Source organism: Passer domesticus, chromosome 7, assembly GCF_036417665.1.
Source record: "Passer domesticus isolate bPasDom1 chromosome 7, bPasDom1.hap1, whole genome shotgun sequence".
NCBI lineage: Eukaryota > Metazoa > Chordata > Aves > Passeriformes > Passeridae > Passer > Passer domesticus.
This window is the reverse complement of record NC_087480.1, coordinates 35,783,116-35,800,211: the sequence shown is the minus strand read 5'-3', so window position 1 is coordinate 35,800,211 and position 17,096 is coordinate 35,783,116. Positions and strand designations below refer to the sequence as shown.

General features: G+C 48.4%; 1 long non-coding RNA gene across 1 annotated transcript in view; it reads right to left on the bottom strand.

The window, feature by feature from the left end:
- Positions 1–16,418, bottom strand: part of LOC135304843 (uncharacterized) — an 86,105-nt gene extending 69,687 nt beyond the window's left edge. Inside the window, exon 1 of the long non-coding RNA XR_010366064.1 lies at positions 4,269–16,418. This is a non-coding gene — a long non-coding RNA (uncharacterized LOC135304843). The remainder of the gene's footprint in view (positions 1–4,268) is intronic.
- Positions 16,419–17,096: the final 678 nt, after the last annotated feature.

Here is a 17,096-nt window from a genome sequence, read left to right as displayed (position 1 = left end):
GAACGGTTGCTTTGAGGACTCAGTCCCAATTTGTAAGAGCAAAGGAGCAGAAAGTATGGTCCTGTTGTTAAATTCACTGTCAAACACCACAGGCTGGGTGCTTGGGGCTGTTGGAGCAGCTGCTCTGTCTGATCTCCAGGTGACAACTGAAAAACAGCCAGGTGGCACCTAATTTCTGCAGTTTGATTAACTAGTCCTTTGTGCCCTGCCACATCAACAGGACTGGGGACAAACACACAGGCAGTGCCTCAGACACTCACCCTGACTCTACAGCCAGGGTCTCACTGACATATTTATTATAAACCCCCAGGAAATTTATGCCCAGCAATGAAAGAGAAACAACCACCACCCAAAAGTAATAGTGCTCAGGACAGGCCCCCATCATCTGGCCAGACCAGGGACTCAGTGGTTTGAGTATCCCACCACACAGGGCTATAAAGCAGGTGAGAATCCTAAGGCAAACTGACATGCAGCAAACACACCACGTCCCACATCTGGGATCTTGCAGGATGCACTGGGATTGCAAGGAAGGCTCTCTCTGGAGAGCTCTCATATCAAGTTTCCAAGGTTGCTTTGCCCTGCTCACGTCACTGGGAACTGCAGGAGCTCAGCACCTCTAGAAACTCTGTTAATAAGAGGCAAAGCAGAAGAATGTAACGCTTCCTTGCTTCAGGAGAATTGGGTGGAAATGTGAGGGTTTTCCCCATACAATTAGAAATTCCAGTGCAAGAGTGAAATATGCTCTCATTCAACCACCAGTATTCGAGGGCCTTCACCACAGAGTAACTTTAAGGGGATTTGCCCAGAGCATATACATTTGCACAGAGAGAAAGAATATTCTTGAGAGAAACAAGAAGCTTCTTAACCAAACACCTGGGATTTTATGTATGTTCCACACACAATCTTGGCATTAATTTTTTTTTTAAGATCACTGTCTTGGAGAGGAATAAAACCAAGAGCAGGATTGATGGCAATCCTGTTTGTGTAATTTAGTAATCCACTGGCCTTTCTTCTCTGGCATGCCATTTATTTCCTCTTCCCCTCTGATGAGCCTTCAGAGCCCAAAGTGTCCCCCATGCTCCTGACTGTTGATACCAGGATCTTCAGGGCATTTCAGCTTTTGCTCCCCCGTGATTATTCTCTCTCCTTTTCTCCTTCATGCAGCCTGCAACAACTTGCTTACCATTTCCCAAACAGCACAGCTGGACACATCTGACACTGGACTGACCACCAGAGCAAGGCACTTTCTATTTCAGCTGCAATTCCCAAATGAAAATAATACTCTATGGCTTCTTTCAGCTCCCTTTAAAAAACCACCCTGATTGCAGGGTGAGAAGGTGATTGCATAGCATCCGGCAAAAGGAGCTGGTCAAGAATTAGGACCCTAGGGCACTAACACCAGGAAAAAAAACGCACAATACCTCCTTATGAATGCCAGCCAAAGGAAAAATAATTCAGCACCAGAAATGTAAACACAGCCAAGCCATCTCAGCGAGGCAGTAATTTGTATTCCTCCCCACCAAGGAAAGTAGTGCATGGGCATGTAGCTACAGACACAGAGTTGAACCCACAGCTGCTGCAAAACCAGAGATCTGCCTCCCAGGTGCCCTAGGTGCCCACAGAGCTGATGGGGCTCACCAAGCCCACAAGGATGTTGTGGCTCAGGCATTGTTTAAGCTGCATAAACAAAGGTGACTGAGATGTTGGAATATGCTGTTACTCAGGCCTAATTCCCCAGCTGCCATTCCTGAAGTAATCCCGTCATTTTTATTACCAGGAGGAAGCCTACTGCAAACCCAGCCACTTTTCCTTCCAAAGGGGAGAAAATTCATCAGAGATGCAGCAAAACATCCTCATCTGACTTGTGAAGCAAGAGATTTCTTTAAAGAAAGTCGGTCTCTCCAGCAACACCTCCCTCCTGCCCTAAGGAAGAGAAGCACAGGGAAGCGTGACGAGAAGCAAAGCTGGGTAGTCCATCAGAGGAAGGTGCTGAGGAGATGCAGTCCCTTCCAGCTACCTGGCTGAAATTCAAATGCTGGATTAGTGTCTCTGGCACATTTCTAACAGGAGAGAAATGTAGTGCTTCTTTTTCCAGCCTTTCCGATCTACAAACCTCTCCCAGGCAGCAGACATTCTGGTCCACCTAAAGGAAGCTAGAATTAGAAATTAGACACATTTGTCATATAAAATTTCCAGGTACAAGGAACAAAGCTGAATTTTTATCAGGCAGAGATGCTGTAATAACACTGTAGCAGCTGGGAACTCCAGTCAGGTGAAGGTCAGGGCTGCTTGGCATCCACTACAGTCACAGGCCTCTCAGAGAACCAAAAAGAGCAAAGGATGAACAGTTCCCCTTGGCAAGCTCGCTCCTGTCCAGCTGGATACGACGGGCTTTGAAGGTTGGAAACTCAGTGGGGCTGGCTGCAGCAAAACAGGGAGGAAATGGGAGATATGGAAGAAGAAAAAAAGTTAATCTTCAAAAACAAAATGGTTTTCTTCATCTTCTCTTTGGTCACCAAGTTAGCTCCAGCTGTGCCTTGGGTCTGGGACTGAAAGGAGGATGCCAGCTGGAACCCTGGGGAATTGGGTTAGAAGTCACTTATGTGTCTTCTTTGTACTGAGTTACAGCTCACATAAAAATGAGGGTGGCAAGCCCTGAAGGTGCCCTTAACCACATAAAGGGAAAAGTGCTGCAGAAGACAGACCTTGATAAAACACGACCCAAATGGGGACACATTCAGCATCCCCCGGGGCAGGTGACAGCTGCACAGGCAATCATCCTGACACGCTGGGGCTCTGCCTTTGGCCCACACCCATTCTGTGGGGGAAAACACAGGAGAGGGCAGGGATGCTCAGACTTGGCTGCGTCCTATTTCTCCATCAAATCTCTGCAAAAGCAGCATTCTTCCACCTCCCCCTTGGACACCTAACAAGGATCAACAGCTGGAGGCCCCTTCCCACTGCCAAGCCCAGCACCCAAGGACCTGCCATCTGTGTTGCAGCCTGCCTTTTGTACTGATTTGTTACGTTTTTGCCCTGATTGCACGCCTCGGGCGGGCGACAGTCGCTCTGTGCAGTACTTGGAGGAGGGGAGTTTTACAGCTTGGCTGCTGCCAAGGCACAGATGTTACAGGCTGGGTCACGGCAAGGTGCTAAAGGCCTTCAGAAATGTTGCAAAGCATTAATTATGTTCCTGCAGCTGTTCTTTAACCCTCATCCGTGTCTCCTTTCTTCCACGGGCTGCAAGAAAGACAACTGTGAACGGGAAATCAAAGCAGGAGGCTTTGAAAAGAAGCAAGGCAGAGCCTTCAAAGGTTAAAAGAAACAGCACTGTGCAAAGACAGAGCTTCTTTAAAGCTGTTTGTCCCTGCCACTTGCTTGGACACCTCCTCTTCTCCTATTTCGGTGCAGCGCTGAACTCCAGCAGCATCCGAGGTGAAATGGAAGAGGTCACCCAAATCCTGACATTTCACAGAGCATATCTCAGCTGGAAGGCTCATCCATGAGCTTGGGAATACTTTGTCTCACAAGACTGGAGCGAGGAAAGATTAGTGGCATGGGTTTAACCAACCCCCCCAATCTGTGCAGATCTAGAGCTGAGGGGTTTCCCTGGTTTTCCACAGGTTTTTGTGAACCTCTTGAAACGAGTCCAGAGGATGCCACAAAGATGCTCAGAGGGATGAACACCTCTCCAATGGAGATAGGCTGGGAGAGTTGGAGCTGTCCAGCCTGAAGAAAAAAAGGCTCCAGGGAGACCTTAGAGCCCCTTCCCATGCTGAGAGAGGCTACAAGAAAGCTGGAAAAGGACTTTGGACAAGGTTCTGGAGCAACAGCAAGAGGAGGAATGGCTCTAAACTGAAAGAGAGGAGGTTAGGTTAGATATTTGCAAAACATTCTTCCCTGTGAGGGTGGCGAGGCCCTGGCACAGGTTGCCCAGAAAGTCTGTGGCTGTCCTATCCCTGGAAGTGTTCCAGGCCAGGCAAGACAGGATTTGGTCTAGTGGGAGGTGTCCTTGCCCATAGCAAGAACATGGAATTACGCACTGGAATTCCCATGGAATGGGAAGATCTGTAAGGCCCTTTCCAATCCCAACCATCCTGTTATTCTGTAGTCAAAAAAACCCCATTTTGCTCCAGCTGGACCAGAGCTGTACTCAAAAAGACCAGTGACTAAACTGACCTGCAGAACCCAAGCTTAGAGCTTCTTCCATCCCTGCTATGGAAGCTGGGGTTATGCCAAGTGTCAAGACAGCATTCAAGCAGGCTTACCTGGAACAGCTCTGGGAGATGTAGAACCCAGGTCTCCTGAACTCATCTCTTGTGCTTCAGTGCCCCTGACAGCCACCATGTGCCAGGGCTGGCTACACACCCTTTGGTGTCCCTGCACAGGCACTTCTCTGGGCAATGGGAGCCCTGGAAAACACAAAGCTCCTGCTGAGGAAGCAGATCCATGCCTACAGCACAGTGCCATTCAGAGCTGCCACTGCAGGAAAGCAGTTAAGGAGGTCTGCACCCACATTTGAGCCCTGCTGAACATCAGGACTAAAGAGCATTCACACACCACCAAGGCAGCCATTCTGGTGCTAAAATTGCACCCCTGCCTGGGGTGGGGGGCACTCCCACAAACCAGAGGTTCTCAAGGGGAGAATCTGTCCACTGCTTATCTTCAGACCAGCTGCAAAGTAGATCTCCATCTCAAACATGGGCATTCTAACATCTGCATGGGCTGGGCTGCAGCTGTGCCACAGGACCACGAGTGGGCTGCTAAAACCCACCAGGCTCCTGGAAGGCCTCTCCCCCCCTATTCCCTGTGCTTTAAGCTGCAGTCAAACAGAGCATAACTCCTTTAAGACTTGCAGATGTGTTTCTGACTCTGGCTGGGCAGCTTGTGCTGACGAGAGGGAACAAGATTGTCTCTGGAATCCTTTGTGCTGCAGCTCTCTGTGCACAATAGGCTCCCGCGCACTCGGGGGCTGAATAACTTCTTATGCCAGAGATGAAACAAGGGGGGGAGAGAAAAAAATAATAGAGCCACAATAGCAAACAAACAGGCAGGGAGAGCGAGGTGATGGAAAAGCAGGCAGGAACAGCAACGCTGCTGTGCCCAGACACTCATTCCAAACAGCGTCTCCCACATTCAAAAAAGCATAAACTAATAAAGAATAGGTTTTTGTCTCGGACGTGCTTTCAGCCAGGGATTGTTAGGACTCAGCACGCTGGCCAGGACTTGAACTTCTGCATAATGGCCCCAGACAGCTGCTGATACCCTCAGCTGCTGCTGGCACAAATGTTCACTCCTCTGCAACATTTTGGAGTCATGATAACTAAAAAAAACAAAATAAAAACCCCAATGTCCAGGCCTTGAAAGGGGAACCACAATAGCATTAAACACTGAACCCCAAAACCATGTAACACCAAACTGGGCTATGTTGACAGCCACAGGTGAAGGAGCTTGCTCCAGGTAGCTCAGGAGCCTCATCCCACATGCCCAAATAGGATACAATTCCTCCCACACCAAAGCAGTGAGTGATGGCTCTCTCCCCTTCCCTCTGGGAAGCCTGTCCCTGGGTGTGCAGCCATTTCAAGCTGGAATTGCATCAGCATTGTCACCCTAACAGTCCTTCCAGCCTGGGCTTGGGCTTGCCTTCCTTGGGCAGCTGTCCTAGAGCAGCCAAAGGTGGGCCAACATCAGATTCACACCAGGATGTTCCAACAGCCAAACAAAATCAGATTAAAGGCTTTGCAGGAGCAGCTTTTGTGTTCAGACATTTCTGGACACCCCCGTTCTGCCTAAATACCAGGAGACAATGTTTTTATCTGACTAATAGAACTCCTCAAACCATGTGGCCCAGGCTGGCTATTTTAAAACAATGTTCAGCAGAGACTTTTGTTTCTGACAGAATAATTTAACACCTCGCTCTTGCTGAATACTCTCACCCCAGGTACCAGAGTGGATGAGAAAGGCTGTGCTGGGGAAAACCACAGGGTGGAAAAGACCTCCAAGATCAAGTCCAACCACTGATGCAGCAACATAACTCACATCGCCTGTGATCCTGGAGCAGAAATTCCCACCTGCCCAAAAGATCCCTCAGCAGGGACATGCAGAGAGGCAGCTTCTCCAGCTGCCTCTCCTGAACAGCAGCTTCCCTCTTTCCACTTCTTTTTCCAATATTATTTATTTTTAAATCTGCTTCCCTCCCCCCACTCCCCCAACTCCAAAAATTCAAGTTATGTAAATACAGAGGGGCTGACACCTCCTGATGAAGCCGATCCCATTGGTGTTATTGTCTGGCTGTCAGCTCGAGGGCGGTTGCTGTTTTTAACCAGAGGCCGCGTCTGACTCGAGCGTCAGGGGAGTTAATGAGCACTGTGCAAAGGGAGGGACGGCTGGCAGAGAGCTAACAGGGGAAGCTTTCTTTTTACATTTCATTATCTTTATAAGAAAAATGAGCCTGGGACCTTAAGGGAGGTGTAAAGCGGATTTTAATTTTTTTTTTCTTTTTTTTTTTTTTTTAATAGCAGAATTTGCAGCTGGAAGAACCCGCTGAGATGTCCTGTGCCTGAATAGCAGGGAGGTGCCTGGGCCTCCAGAGAGGTTACCTGACTCTTCTAGGTTAGAACATCTGTGAGTTCTGTGTTTTAAAATCTTTCAGTGTGTACCCACACACTACAGCTCTAGGAGAGAGCCCTCCATGGCTCACCTCAACCATCCAAACCCATCCCACATACAGAATGGATTTTCTTTGGGGGTCACAGTCTCCAGGCTGCCCCAAGGAGTCCAGACAGGCTGGGAGCTCCCTCTCCAGCTCTAAAGCAGATTCAGGCCACTCAGCACCAAGCAAGTTGAAACCAAAACCAGTAGTCTCTAGAAAAGATGGATGGGGCCAGCAAGCCTGACACTATTCCCCATAAAGCAACAGGGAAGAGGTTAAAAGAGAAGATTTATGGGCATATATCTCTGCCAGAACCACCAGGTGATCATGTGTACACATTTCTCTACTCTAAGACCTAATTTTCCACCATTTCCCTTGATTTGCTGTTCCTATTCTCCCATTTCCTTGATTTAAGGCCCAATTATTTCTTGTCCTCTTGCCAATGAAACAAAATATTTCATAAGCACTCCTGCTGCCTCTCGCCACTCCCTCCCTCCTTTGGATGCTGGTTTCAATGCCTGACTCATGCTTCGTGTTCTCTAAAATTTAGAGTATTTTAGTGAACACCTAACAATGATTTTACCATTTTTCTCAGTGATACAAATGGGATTTGGCACCAGCTAGCTCGCTGTTGGAATTTAAGTGAGTCTGTGGTTGCCACATCTCTGGCAAGTCTTTGCAAAGCAGTCCCTGGAGATTGTCACCTGGGCAAGATTTCATTGTGTCCTTCACAAGGGACGAGCCACAGATCCTGGGCTGAGCTGGAGGTCACTTTGTGCTGGGACAGGGAGAAGGGCAGACAAGTAAATGCTGTAGATCATCCAGGCCAGCCCCAGCCTTCCAGGGCAGAGCTGGGCACTACCGTCCCTACACGAGTCCAGAATCTGGTCCTCCTCCTTAAGGATACAGACAAACCCTCATGAAAAGGAGAGAATAATGTCACTGGTGGGTCCCCAGTCTAAACTTCTGAGCACCATCAAATCTTCCAAGTGGTTCATCACAGACTGGCTTCTGTCAGCCCCCTGAGCAGCAGTCCTTGAAAATATTCCTAGGCGAACACCCCCCTTCCCACTGGAGCAATGGCTTTACAATAAATTTCCATTCCTCTTCCTCCTCCTTGCCCAGGGTTGCATTTCCATAGCATCCTCCTACTAACTCCCTCAGTCATAACCACACCTGCCCCAACACAACACAACTATGAAAAAGACAGTTACAAGTGCTATTTCAATATTTCCAACCTTTTTCAAGGAGATGGATCCATGTTAGGTGAGTTTAAGCACAGATCAAAAGAGAAGTTCCTTAGGCCATGAGCCTAAGAGAAGGAAAGAGCTCAACATTGCTCTGAATCAAGCTGAACATGGACTCAAAATTGGTTCTCCTGTATTCTCAACTAAGGCAGGTCCCCAAGACCTTGAACTTCCATGACCATCAGCTGCTCACCTCTACCTGTACAGCATAATTCATTTAGCCTTCATTTTTCCCTCCCAAAAACCCCAACAAAAACCAAATATAAGCACAACTCACTGGACATGCAGCCTTTCCATTCAAACACCATTGAAAAAAATCTCAAATCTGAAAGTTGAGCTCACCAGCTGGCTCTGACTTGGGTGGCTCCCCAGAAGGGACATCTCCAGAGACTCTAGTCCTGCCAGTGGCTTGCTGGAAGCAACAAGAATCACCTTGGAAAGATGATCAGGAAGAAGGAATAGGATGAGTTACTCTCTCCTAGATATTTTGAGCTATACCTGTTCTCTTCAGCCACACAAACAAATACCACAGCACATGGAGAAGTGTCCAAACCTGATCTCATGCTCAGATTTGGGGTCAGCTGGGCAAGAGAGCTGGACACAAGCTGGGAGATGCAGAGCCCTGCCAGAAATCAGGCCCTAAAACATTGCAATGGGAAGCCCTAAGAAGGTCAAAACATTCACACATCCCAAAGCAAGCAGGATCTGGTCTGCACACCCACCATGGCTGCTGGCAGCTTGCTCACACATTTCATGGAGCCTGGAGGACAAGTTGAGGCCTGCAATGCTGCTTTGTTATGGGATTGGGCAGCTTCACTCCAAAAAGCTTCAGAAAATAATTGACCACCAAATGCCACCAGAGAGAGAACAGTTTGGTGTGTGGTTACCCAAGAAAGGACTCAGGTTTGTTGTGGGGGGCAGCTCTTTATCTGAACTCAGAAAGAAGAAAACTAGCCCTAGCTAGGAATATCAAGTGGGAATGGAAAACATGAGGAAAAACTTGAAAGATTCTGCAGATTTCCCTGTACAAGGCCATCATCTCTTCACAGCTGGGGCTACACGAGGCAAGACCTCCTCTATTTTCAGTGTGGCCTGGAAAAAGCTTCTGGGACACCACCTGCCATTCTGTGGGGCATCAGACCTGCTCTGGACTCCTAAGGATCAGCCCACTGAGAGCTTCTGAATTCCACTCACAGCTTGGGGATGAGCACCCTCCAAGATCTCAGAAATCCAGAGGCCTCAGAGAATCCTAACCAGGCTAACTTCATCCCTCCCTTGGTACAATCAGCTCTGCTAACTGTATTGGCCGGAGGGTTAGTAGATTAATGTCACTTTTCATTTATCATGTGGCCGTGGCTGGCTGGAAGCATCACCTCCAGAGGAAGCTGACTCACCCTAAGCACACTGTTTTCTGAACAGTTTTCAGCCAATCCTGCCCACTAGACCAGCTTCCCTTCAAGCTACCTGTCAGCCCAGCACAGGCTGGACAGCCCCCAAAAGCTGCCACACCACAGTTCATATTCCTGGCAAGTACCATCACAGAGCTTAAACCCCCTGTAAAACACTGGAAACGGTAAAAGCGGGCCATTAGAGTAGTTTTATAAGGAATAGATATTCTAGGTTGTAAAGTGTGTTCAGAAGGATCATTACACTCCCTCGGCTGCCTTTCCTCAGAGGAAAGAAGATAAATGTCCAGGAGATGTTCATAGCCCAGGGCAAGGGAAATACAACATCCTCTGGAAGAGAGAGCAGAAGTACCAGAGAGCAGAGACTCCACTCAGAGCCAGCATGACCCAGCCATCCCATCAAACCCAAATCACCCCAGGGCCTCTGTGCCACTCTCCAGCATCCTGATGTGAGGTCTTAGGGAAAGAGGTGCCCCTCAGAGAGCCCACCCAACCCTGGACACCATAGCAGTGCCAGGGATGACTCAAGATAACAGGAGTACAGCATGTGAACAGTGCCTCTGTGTGCTCACTCTGCTGCCCAAACAAATCCTCTCCCGTTTGATCTGACCATTCCACAAGCACAGGGATGAACTCTGTGGTCCTTGGGGAGCTCACTAAGCCAGTATTTCTGTAGGAAACAGAAGCTTGTTCCAAATCTAAATACAGCTTTAAAAAAATAAAAACAGCCTCTATCTGAGCAAGAGAAAACTGTTTGCAGGGTAAATTGAAACAGGAGTGTTTGCTCAGATTTATGGGGAGGGGGAGTGAGTTGGAGAGGTCTGAACTGAATCCATCCCTTGAGCAGAAATGTAACTACATAACCCTGAAGTCCAGCTATTATTTCCTCTGCAGCCTGGCAAAATGCCAAAGGTCCCTTCAACCCCAGCTATTTCATGTTTCTGTGGGGTGCAGAATTTATGGGACTATTTTGATGCTGGAAAAAAGAGGGATATGGTTAGGGCCCCAGCAGATCTTCTATCCCTCATCCCATCTCATCTGATTGAATCCAGACCTTTGTTAAAAAGGAGTCCATCCCTTTTCCCAAAAGGAGCCGATAAAAGACATTTACAGCCTTGGAAGAGCAGCTGTCTATCAGAGATCAGTTTTTCCATTCATCCATGGAATGGATCAGATTAAAAGAAGAGAGACAACACAAACCCTAAAATGCACAGGTCCTCAAATGCTGAAACATTTCTCAACCTTTTCTTTGCTACATTGGGTGGGGGAAAAAGCAGGGAAGAGAGATGTAACTTGGTTTACTGGACGCTCCTAATCGAGCTCTAGTGCCTAGGATCAAAGATTAGTTGATTAAAATCCAATTTCAAAGCTTATTAACTTTTGAATGAGAAATGCTGCTATGGTGAGCTTACTCGGGCAGGCTATTTCTGGCTTGGCAGAAGTGGCTGTCAGGGAAAAACAGCTCTTTGCTTATCAGCACCCAGCTTAGATTAGACCCAGATGAGGCAAGAGGATTACACCTCCTCAGACCACTTTAAATCAAGACTAAATGAACAAAAGGACTTCCCTTAAGCTGGATATTAAAACCAGCTGGGTATTTCCCCTTTATGCCACTGCACCTTGTTTGAAAACCACGCAGAGCCTTTGTGTTATTTTGCTAAGTTACCCAAATTTCACTTTCCTGCATGGTATTCTGGTCAGGCTGGCAAGTGACAGCTCTGACATGAAGTCTCAAAGTATCTTCAGCCCACGTCCTCCTTGCCCAAGCAACTCCTTGTCCTTACAGCAGCTGTAAGGCCACCATGACCAGCCCTGTCCCACTACAAAAGGGGCAGCAAACCCTGGCACTGCCAGCTGAGAGAGGTGACAAGCCAAGCTGAGGTCTGTTTGCCACAGGCTCTTTATCCTGAGGGGCATAAATCCCAGCTCCTAATGTGAGATCCTTTCAGGACACCCAAGTATATTTTAAAGCATGTAAGATACAGAATCACAGAATTGTTCAGGTTGGAAAAGACCTCTTAAGATGTAGGGTAGAGCTGCACCCTGGAGCTTTAGAGTTGAACGCATTCCTAGTCCTAAGGACAAATGGGGTTCAAACACTGTCTTTGGGGAGCCAGTTCACTCCATCCCCTCCTGTATGAAGTAAACCTAACACTGCTTGCAGAGAGTTTCCCAGTTTCTCTGCTGTTTCCCAGGCACAGCATCTCCAAAGATGAGAACTGCAACACAGCAAACTTTTTCAGGTGGTAAGGGCCCATTTCTCTCTCAGGTACAGAGTTTTTCAGAACATCTCTCATCCAGGGAAACTGCATTTATGGCCATCTGTGCCCAAACAATGGGCTTCACCTCTTGTGCAGGATGACTGAGTTTATCACTCAAATGCAGTCATTGTCAGGGACTCACACATGGTCTAGGTCTGACTCTTGTCCTGCTCACAGTGAAACACATGACGTGTCCTCAAAAAGCACCAGAACAAGAGGAGGTTAACACCAAAGCAGGAGGGAAAAGGCAATTCCTGCTATTGTGCTTAAAAGAGGGAAAGCAGCAGGCGGTCAGGGTGACCAGGTTTGCTTTGAAGAGTGGTTGGTGACAGCTACATGACAAACACTTTGTCTCTCTGGGAGGCACCTCAGTAGCTTCTTTCCTCTCTCCTGTTGTGCTCCAGGAATGGAGGACACACTGCCCAGAGCAGCATGGTTGAAGGAATTCTGCTTCCAGACACTTTCAGACCCAACTCCAAACAGCATCGGATCAGTAAATGACACTGCAAACACCGACTTCTTCCTGGTTCAATTAAATCTTATCTTTAACCAAGGAGAAAGGAAAACAGCCTTGCAACCTGCCCCAGGTAGACATGAAGTATGCAGGAGCTCTTCAAAAGGATTCCTGCTCCTGTAGACCAGGCAGAGGCTCTCAGAAGAAGAAAATCAGTTATTTCCACACATCTTTTTTGCAGTGTTCAACCAGGTTCCTGTTACACACAGTGCCTCCAGGGGAGGAAGCAGTGTGGACAGCACAAACCAGAAGCCTCCCCCATCCCTGGCAAACCCTGAGCATGTGATAACACAGAGAAAAGGGTACAGCTGCAAACTTCACCTCCACATGGGCACAGCAGGGATCAAGTCTCTGAAACGCAGCCCACAGAAAACTTTGAACATAGAGAAAAAATGTTGGCACAGAAGTGTTGTAGCATAAGATCTCCCTGCTGGTGGTGAGGCCACGCTTGCCTTGGGGAAAGAGCATTGTGTGTCTCCCCTAAACTGCAGAGAGGTCAGGATGGAAAGGCACAGAAGTTTCTTCTGTGAGTAAAAAGCAGTTTTTTAAACTACCTCTAGAAGGAGAGTCTGACTCTCCTGGTATTCAGCCCATGCCACTGCACCAGCCCAAAGAGCTAAGGGTCTGGGAAAGGGCCAGGGGGTCAGCATGGGTTTAAGTGCCACCCTTGAGCTCCACCTTGTGCCTCTCCTGCAAGCCCACCTTGTATATTCCAGCAGCAAGCTACAACTGAGCTGTGAATCAACGCTTGGAAGCAAAGGCAACACCAGATCAGCCAGGCAAACGCTGAGGAGAGGTGACAGTAACAAGGAAGGTTATGTTTAGCTTCACATCTGTGCTGTTTGGAAGCTCTCTTCACAGAGAGGGAAAAAATAGCTTAAGAATAAATCTTTTACTTGGAAGACATCCAGACTGGGAATAAAAAACATGAGTCTAAGAGAATGAGTAATTGGATGGAGAAGGATAGCTGAGCAGGTGAGGTCAGGGCATGCAAGGAGCACAAAGGAAGGACCACCAGCTCAGGAAGGATTTGGGGAAAGCAGCCATCTTTGGGGCAGACAGGCATGCTCCAGCTGTCTCACCAGGATCATCTTTTGGAGGGGAAAGAACAAAGCCCTGTGCTGCCTCCACTTTGCACAGACCACCCTCCTTCAACAGGGGGAACCAGCTCCATTCCTCCCTGGGCTCTTCCAGCACAAAGCCAGATGCCAGGCAGGAACTGGGAGCTACTGGTGAAGGAAGCCCAGTGTGGAAGACACGGAAAGTCACTGAATCTGGGTCTCAGTTTGGGGCCAACCACTCCACACAGTATCCTAACATCACAGAGTCCACCTGCACCTCCTCTGAAATGCCCCAGAGTCCTTCCTTGTCTGTCCTCACTCAGCCCCACCTGAATCACATCCTAGTGCCAGCATTGGAGTAGAAAGGCACATGCTGTTTGCTCAGGACCAGTTCAAGTCTCACTGCAGGCACATTCCCATCTAGTTTTCCAGTGCCCCAGGAGCCAACACACCATGGCAGCAACAGGATGCTTCTCTGCCCACCCCAATCCCAAGAAAGCAGCACCATGCTTGGTTAAAGTGCCAGACAAACAACCACCCAGTAATCCAGCTCCAGACAGGCTTGCTAGGGATATTTCCCCATTATTGCTTCAGTGCCATGTGAGAGAGCCGAGTCCTGCTGTATTACAGGTGGTTGAAAATCCAATTTCCTTCCCCAAAAAACGAGGCATGTTTGCACCTGCCTCAACCCCTCTGCACCCTGCATAAGGCTGGAACAACTGGCTGAGCAATGAGTGCAAACCCACATGGCATTAATCCTCCATGTTCATATCAGAAATCCAAATCTCTAATTTACTTCATCCTGAAGTCACTTAAATGTAAGCATCACTCCTGCTCCTACTTCTGTATTTGTTTTTCTGGTTGCAGATATAATTGTTATACTAACGGTGCCTTAGTTGTGATTATAAATACCCAAACTCCCATGCCTATGTATGTGCAGGCACGCATCCACACACGCTCATTCTTCTACCTCTTGAGAAATGGGTCTGTTCCGCTTTCTTCTGCTACTGATAAAATATTGATTAGGGAATTTGAAAATTTGAAATGATTTAGGAGTCCCTGGATGGGAAACGTAATGTACTGTGCCAGTCGCATTATGAGCCATCCATCACCTGTCAGCAAGCAGCAAGAAAGTGACAGAATCAATACAAACGTGTCTGAAGATGGGTTTAATTCATTTCCCTTCCCCCTCAGGCCATGGCTGGAGCATCCCAGCCGGAGGAGGAGGAAGCTCAGTAACACCAGCCCAACCTCAATCCACCCAAAGTGCAAGGGGGTTAACTTCTTCCTTGGCAGTCCAACCACATCAGGGCCAAGACGGGTGACCTTGGCCACATTCCCAGGGGAGCATGGCCAGGCCAGCCAGCCAGGAATTGCTAAATCAGATCCTGAGGGCTGCATCCAGCTGCCCTTGTGCTCTGAGATACCTGCAACATCCACGTGGGTCACAGCACCTGCACAGCTCCTACTAGAAGCTGCTTTGATTGACTTGGGTAGGTTGATATTTGTCCCTAAAACCTCCCCATGGATGGTAATTCCAGTCTGTCCCAGCACATTTTATGCTATGAAACACTCCCATACATTAGTCTGCTTGCAGAGGGACCAGACTGGCCAGTGTGGTGAGTTGGTGTGAATCTCTCCTTACTCCCCTACTTCCCTTCTGCATCACCCACCTTTAGTCAGCATGGCCTGATCCAGCTCCTCATTGCTCAAGCATTTGTTGTTCTTACTCTCACCAAGAGCTTTAAAATAATTCTTTTTAAAAAAGAAAAAAATTAGGGGGTGAGCAGAATCCATCCACAGGGTGATACATCATCCTCCCGCATTTTGCAGATGGATTCAATTGGCCTGTGATCCTATTTTGCAGATTCCCTTAGAGCACCATAATTCATCCTGCAAGGTATTTCAAATGAGACTGGACAGAGCACCAGAGAAATGACAGAGTCGGGTGCCCTGCCGTGCTCCCCAGGAGCAGAGAGGGTGACCAGGCAGGCTATTGCTCATGTGTGATTAGAGCTAATTATTCCAGGGCACACTGCAGGAGGTGATGGCAGCACAAAGGCAGCTCAAACAAGACCAACAGAATTCCCAAAAGCTGCTCCTTAACTCAAGCCAGCCCACTGTGGGCTGCGTTAGGCAGCAGGACGAACCTTGGCTGTAGAGCACACAGTGTGGGATGTTCCACAGCACGTGACAACTTCTGACCTGCCTGCTGGGTGGGAAGAGGAGGATCTCCAAGCTTCCACCTTGACTGGCTCTTTGTCCCAACAGAAGCCTGACAGACATCCCTCCCCTCTTCCTGACATCTTTCAAGGCTTCAGGGAGGCGATGCAGGCCAATGAATACAGGAGCAAGCACTCGTCTTCTGGGCAGCATGTTTCTCCTCTGTTCTTTGGCTGATGATGTGGCTGCAGGTAGGACTTCTTGGATAAAACTCCCTCATTTATTTTGATTTTAATTCCATTATTTAATAGACTGCAAAACCCTTAATGTGGGAGTCTCAACTACTGCAACTGTGCAATTCACTCCAGATACAACCCTTCTAGCTCACTATCCCTAATAGACTCAATAAACGGTTTCCAAATCCAGCAGAAGTGCTCTATTTGCTGCCTAGTATACCATATAATCTTTTGCAGAGGTAGTATTGATCTTATTAAACCTGCAGCCATCGAGTCCTCACATGTGTCTCAGCATTTGCTTGCCTACAGCAAAGCAAAGTACCTCTTCCAGCCCCACAGCAGCCTGCATCTGACAGCACCAGCCTACACTGACCCGGAGACAAGAGGATCAGTGCATTCCTGAGAACAATTTAATAGTCAGTAGAGCCATGGCTTTAGGGTATTTAGTCAGAAGCAATATCCCGTCTCAAAAAGAAATGTCTGAGTAATTTTAACTGTAAGGGACAGAAATTAGGGACTAATTCAGGCCGTAACAGGTACTGAATGCCGAGTCAAGAAGCAGCTCTGCTCATGGCTAATGGATTTTGCACAGTGAGACTGGCTCAGGGCTCTCAGCTCATCCCTCCAGAATGCTCACAAGATTCACTTGCAGCCACTTTGCCAAATTTTCCTCACCCATCCATAAAGGGAGAAACTCAGGAGATTATTTGCATGGTCCTCCCTAAACAAGCAACCCTTCCCACAGCACAGAAAGTGGCTCCAGATGAGAGAGAAGAGGCTGTAGGAGGCTGGGCAAGGAAAGCAGCATTAGGATGCAAAGCACAGAGTTGGAATTCTAAAAAAAAGGATATATATACACATCTGTATGTGCAGGTACATGAAGGTTCCATTTTGGGGGTTTTGGGGGAACGCAGCACCACAGTGTGCTGGGAAGGCAGAGGCATAGAGCACAGTCTAAGCAGATGTCTGCCTGACAGAGCCTCAGCACTGGGTTATGTTCCCAGGCTGCCCTGGCAGCGACACCCAAGGAGAGGGCAGATGGCAGCTCCACAGCAGAGCATTAGGACCATAACTCGTGTCTTTCTTCCAGACAAGGCTCTGGTGCTGCCAGCTTACAGCAGGCACTGAAGGAAGGGGTGATAAGTGGCCACCGTCTGGCCCAGAGGTGCTGGGGTGCCAAGCAGAGGGGAGGAGGAGGCACAGCTTCCACCCTTTGACATTGGTGCTGACCCAGTTGTGTCAGCCCTGCTCGTCAGCCCATCCGTCACCCTGCTGGCTCCTGCCGGGGCCCAGGACCTGCAAAGGTGGCTACACGTGTTGGACTATTTGTCTTCTCGGGTTCTTGGGACAAGGGGGCTGACAGCCCTATTAGTTATCTCACAAAGCAGAGCCCTAACACAGCCCCAGAGAGGAGGACAGGGGATAACCCCTGGGAATAAGAGAATGTCAAAACCACATGGCTCCCAGATTCCCAGGGAAAGGCAAAGCACCAGCACAGCCTCAGAAATTAAATCCTTGCAAGAAGTACAGGGGGAAGAACTCTGAAGAACCCTGAA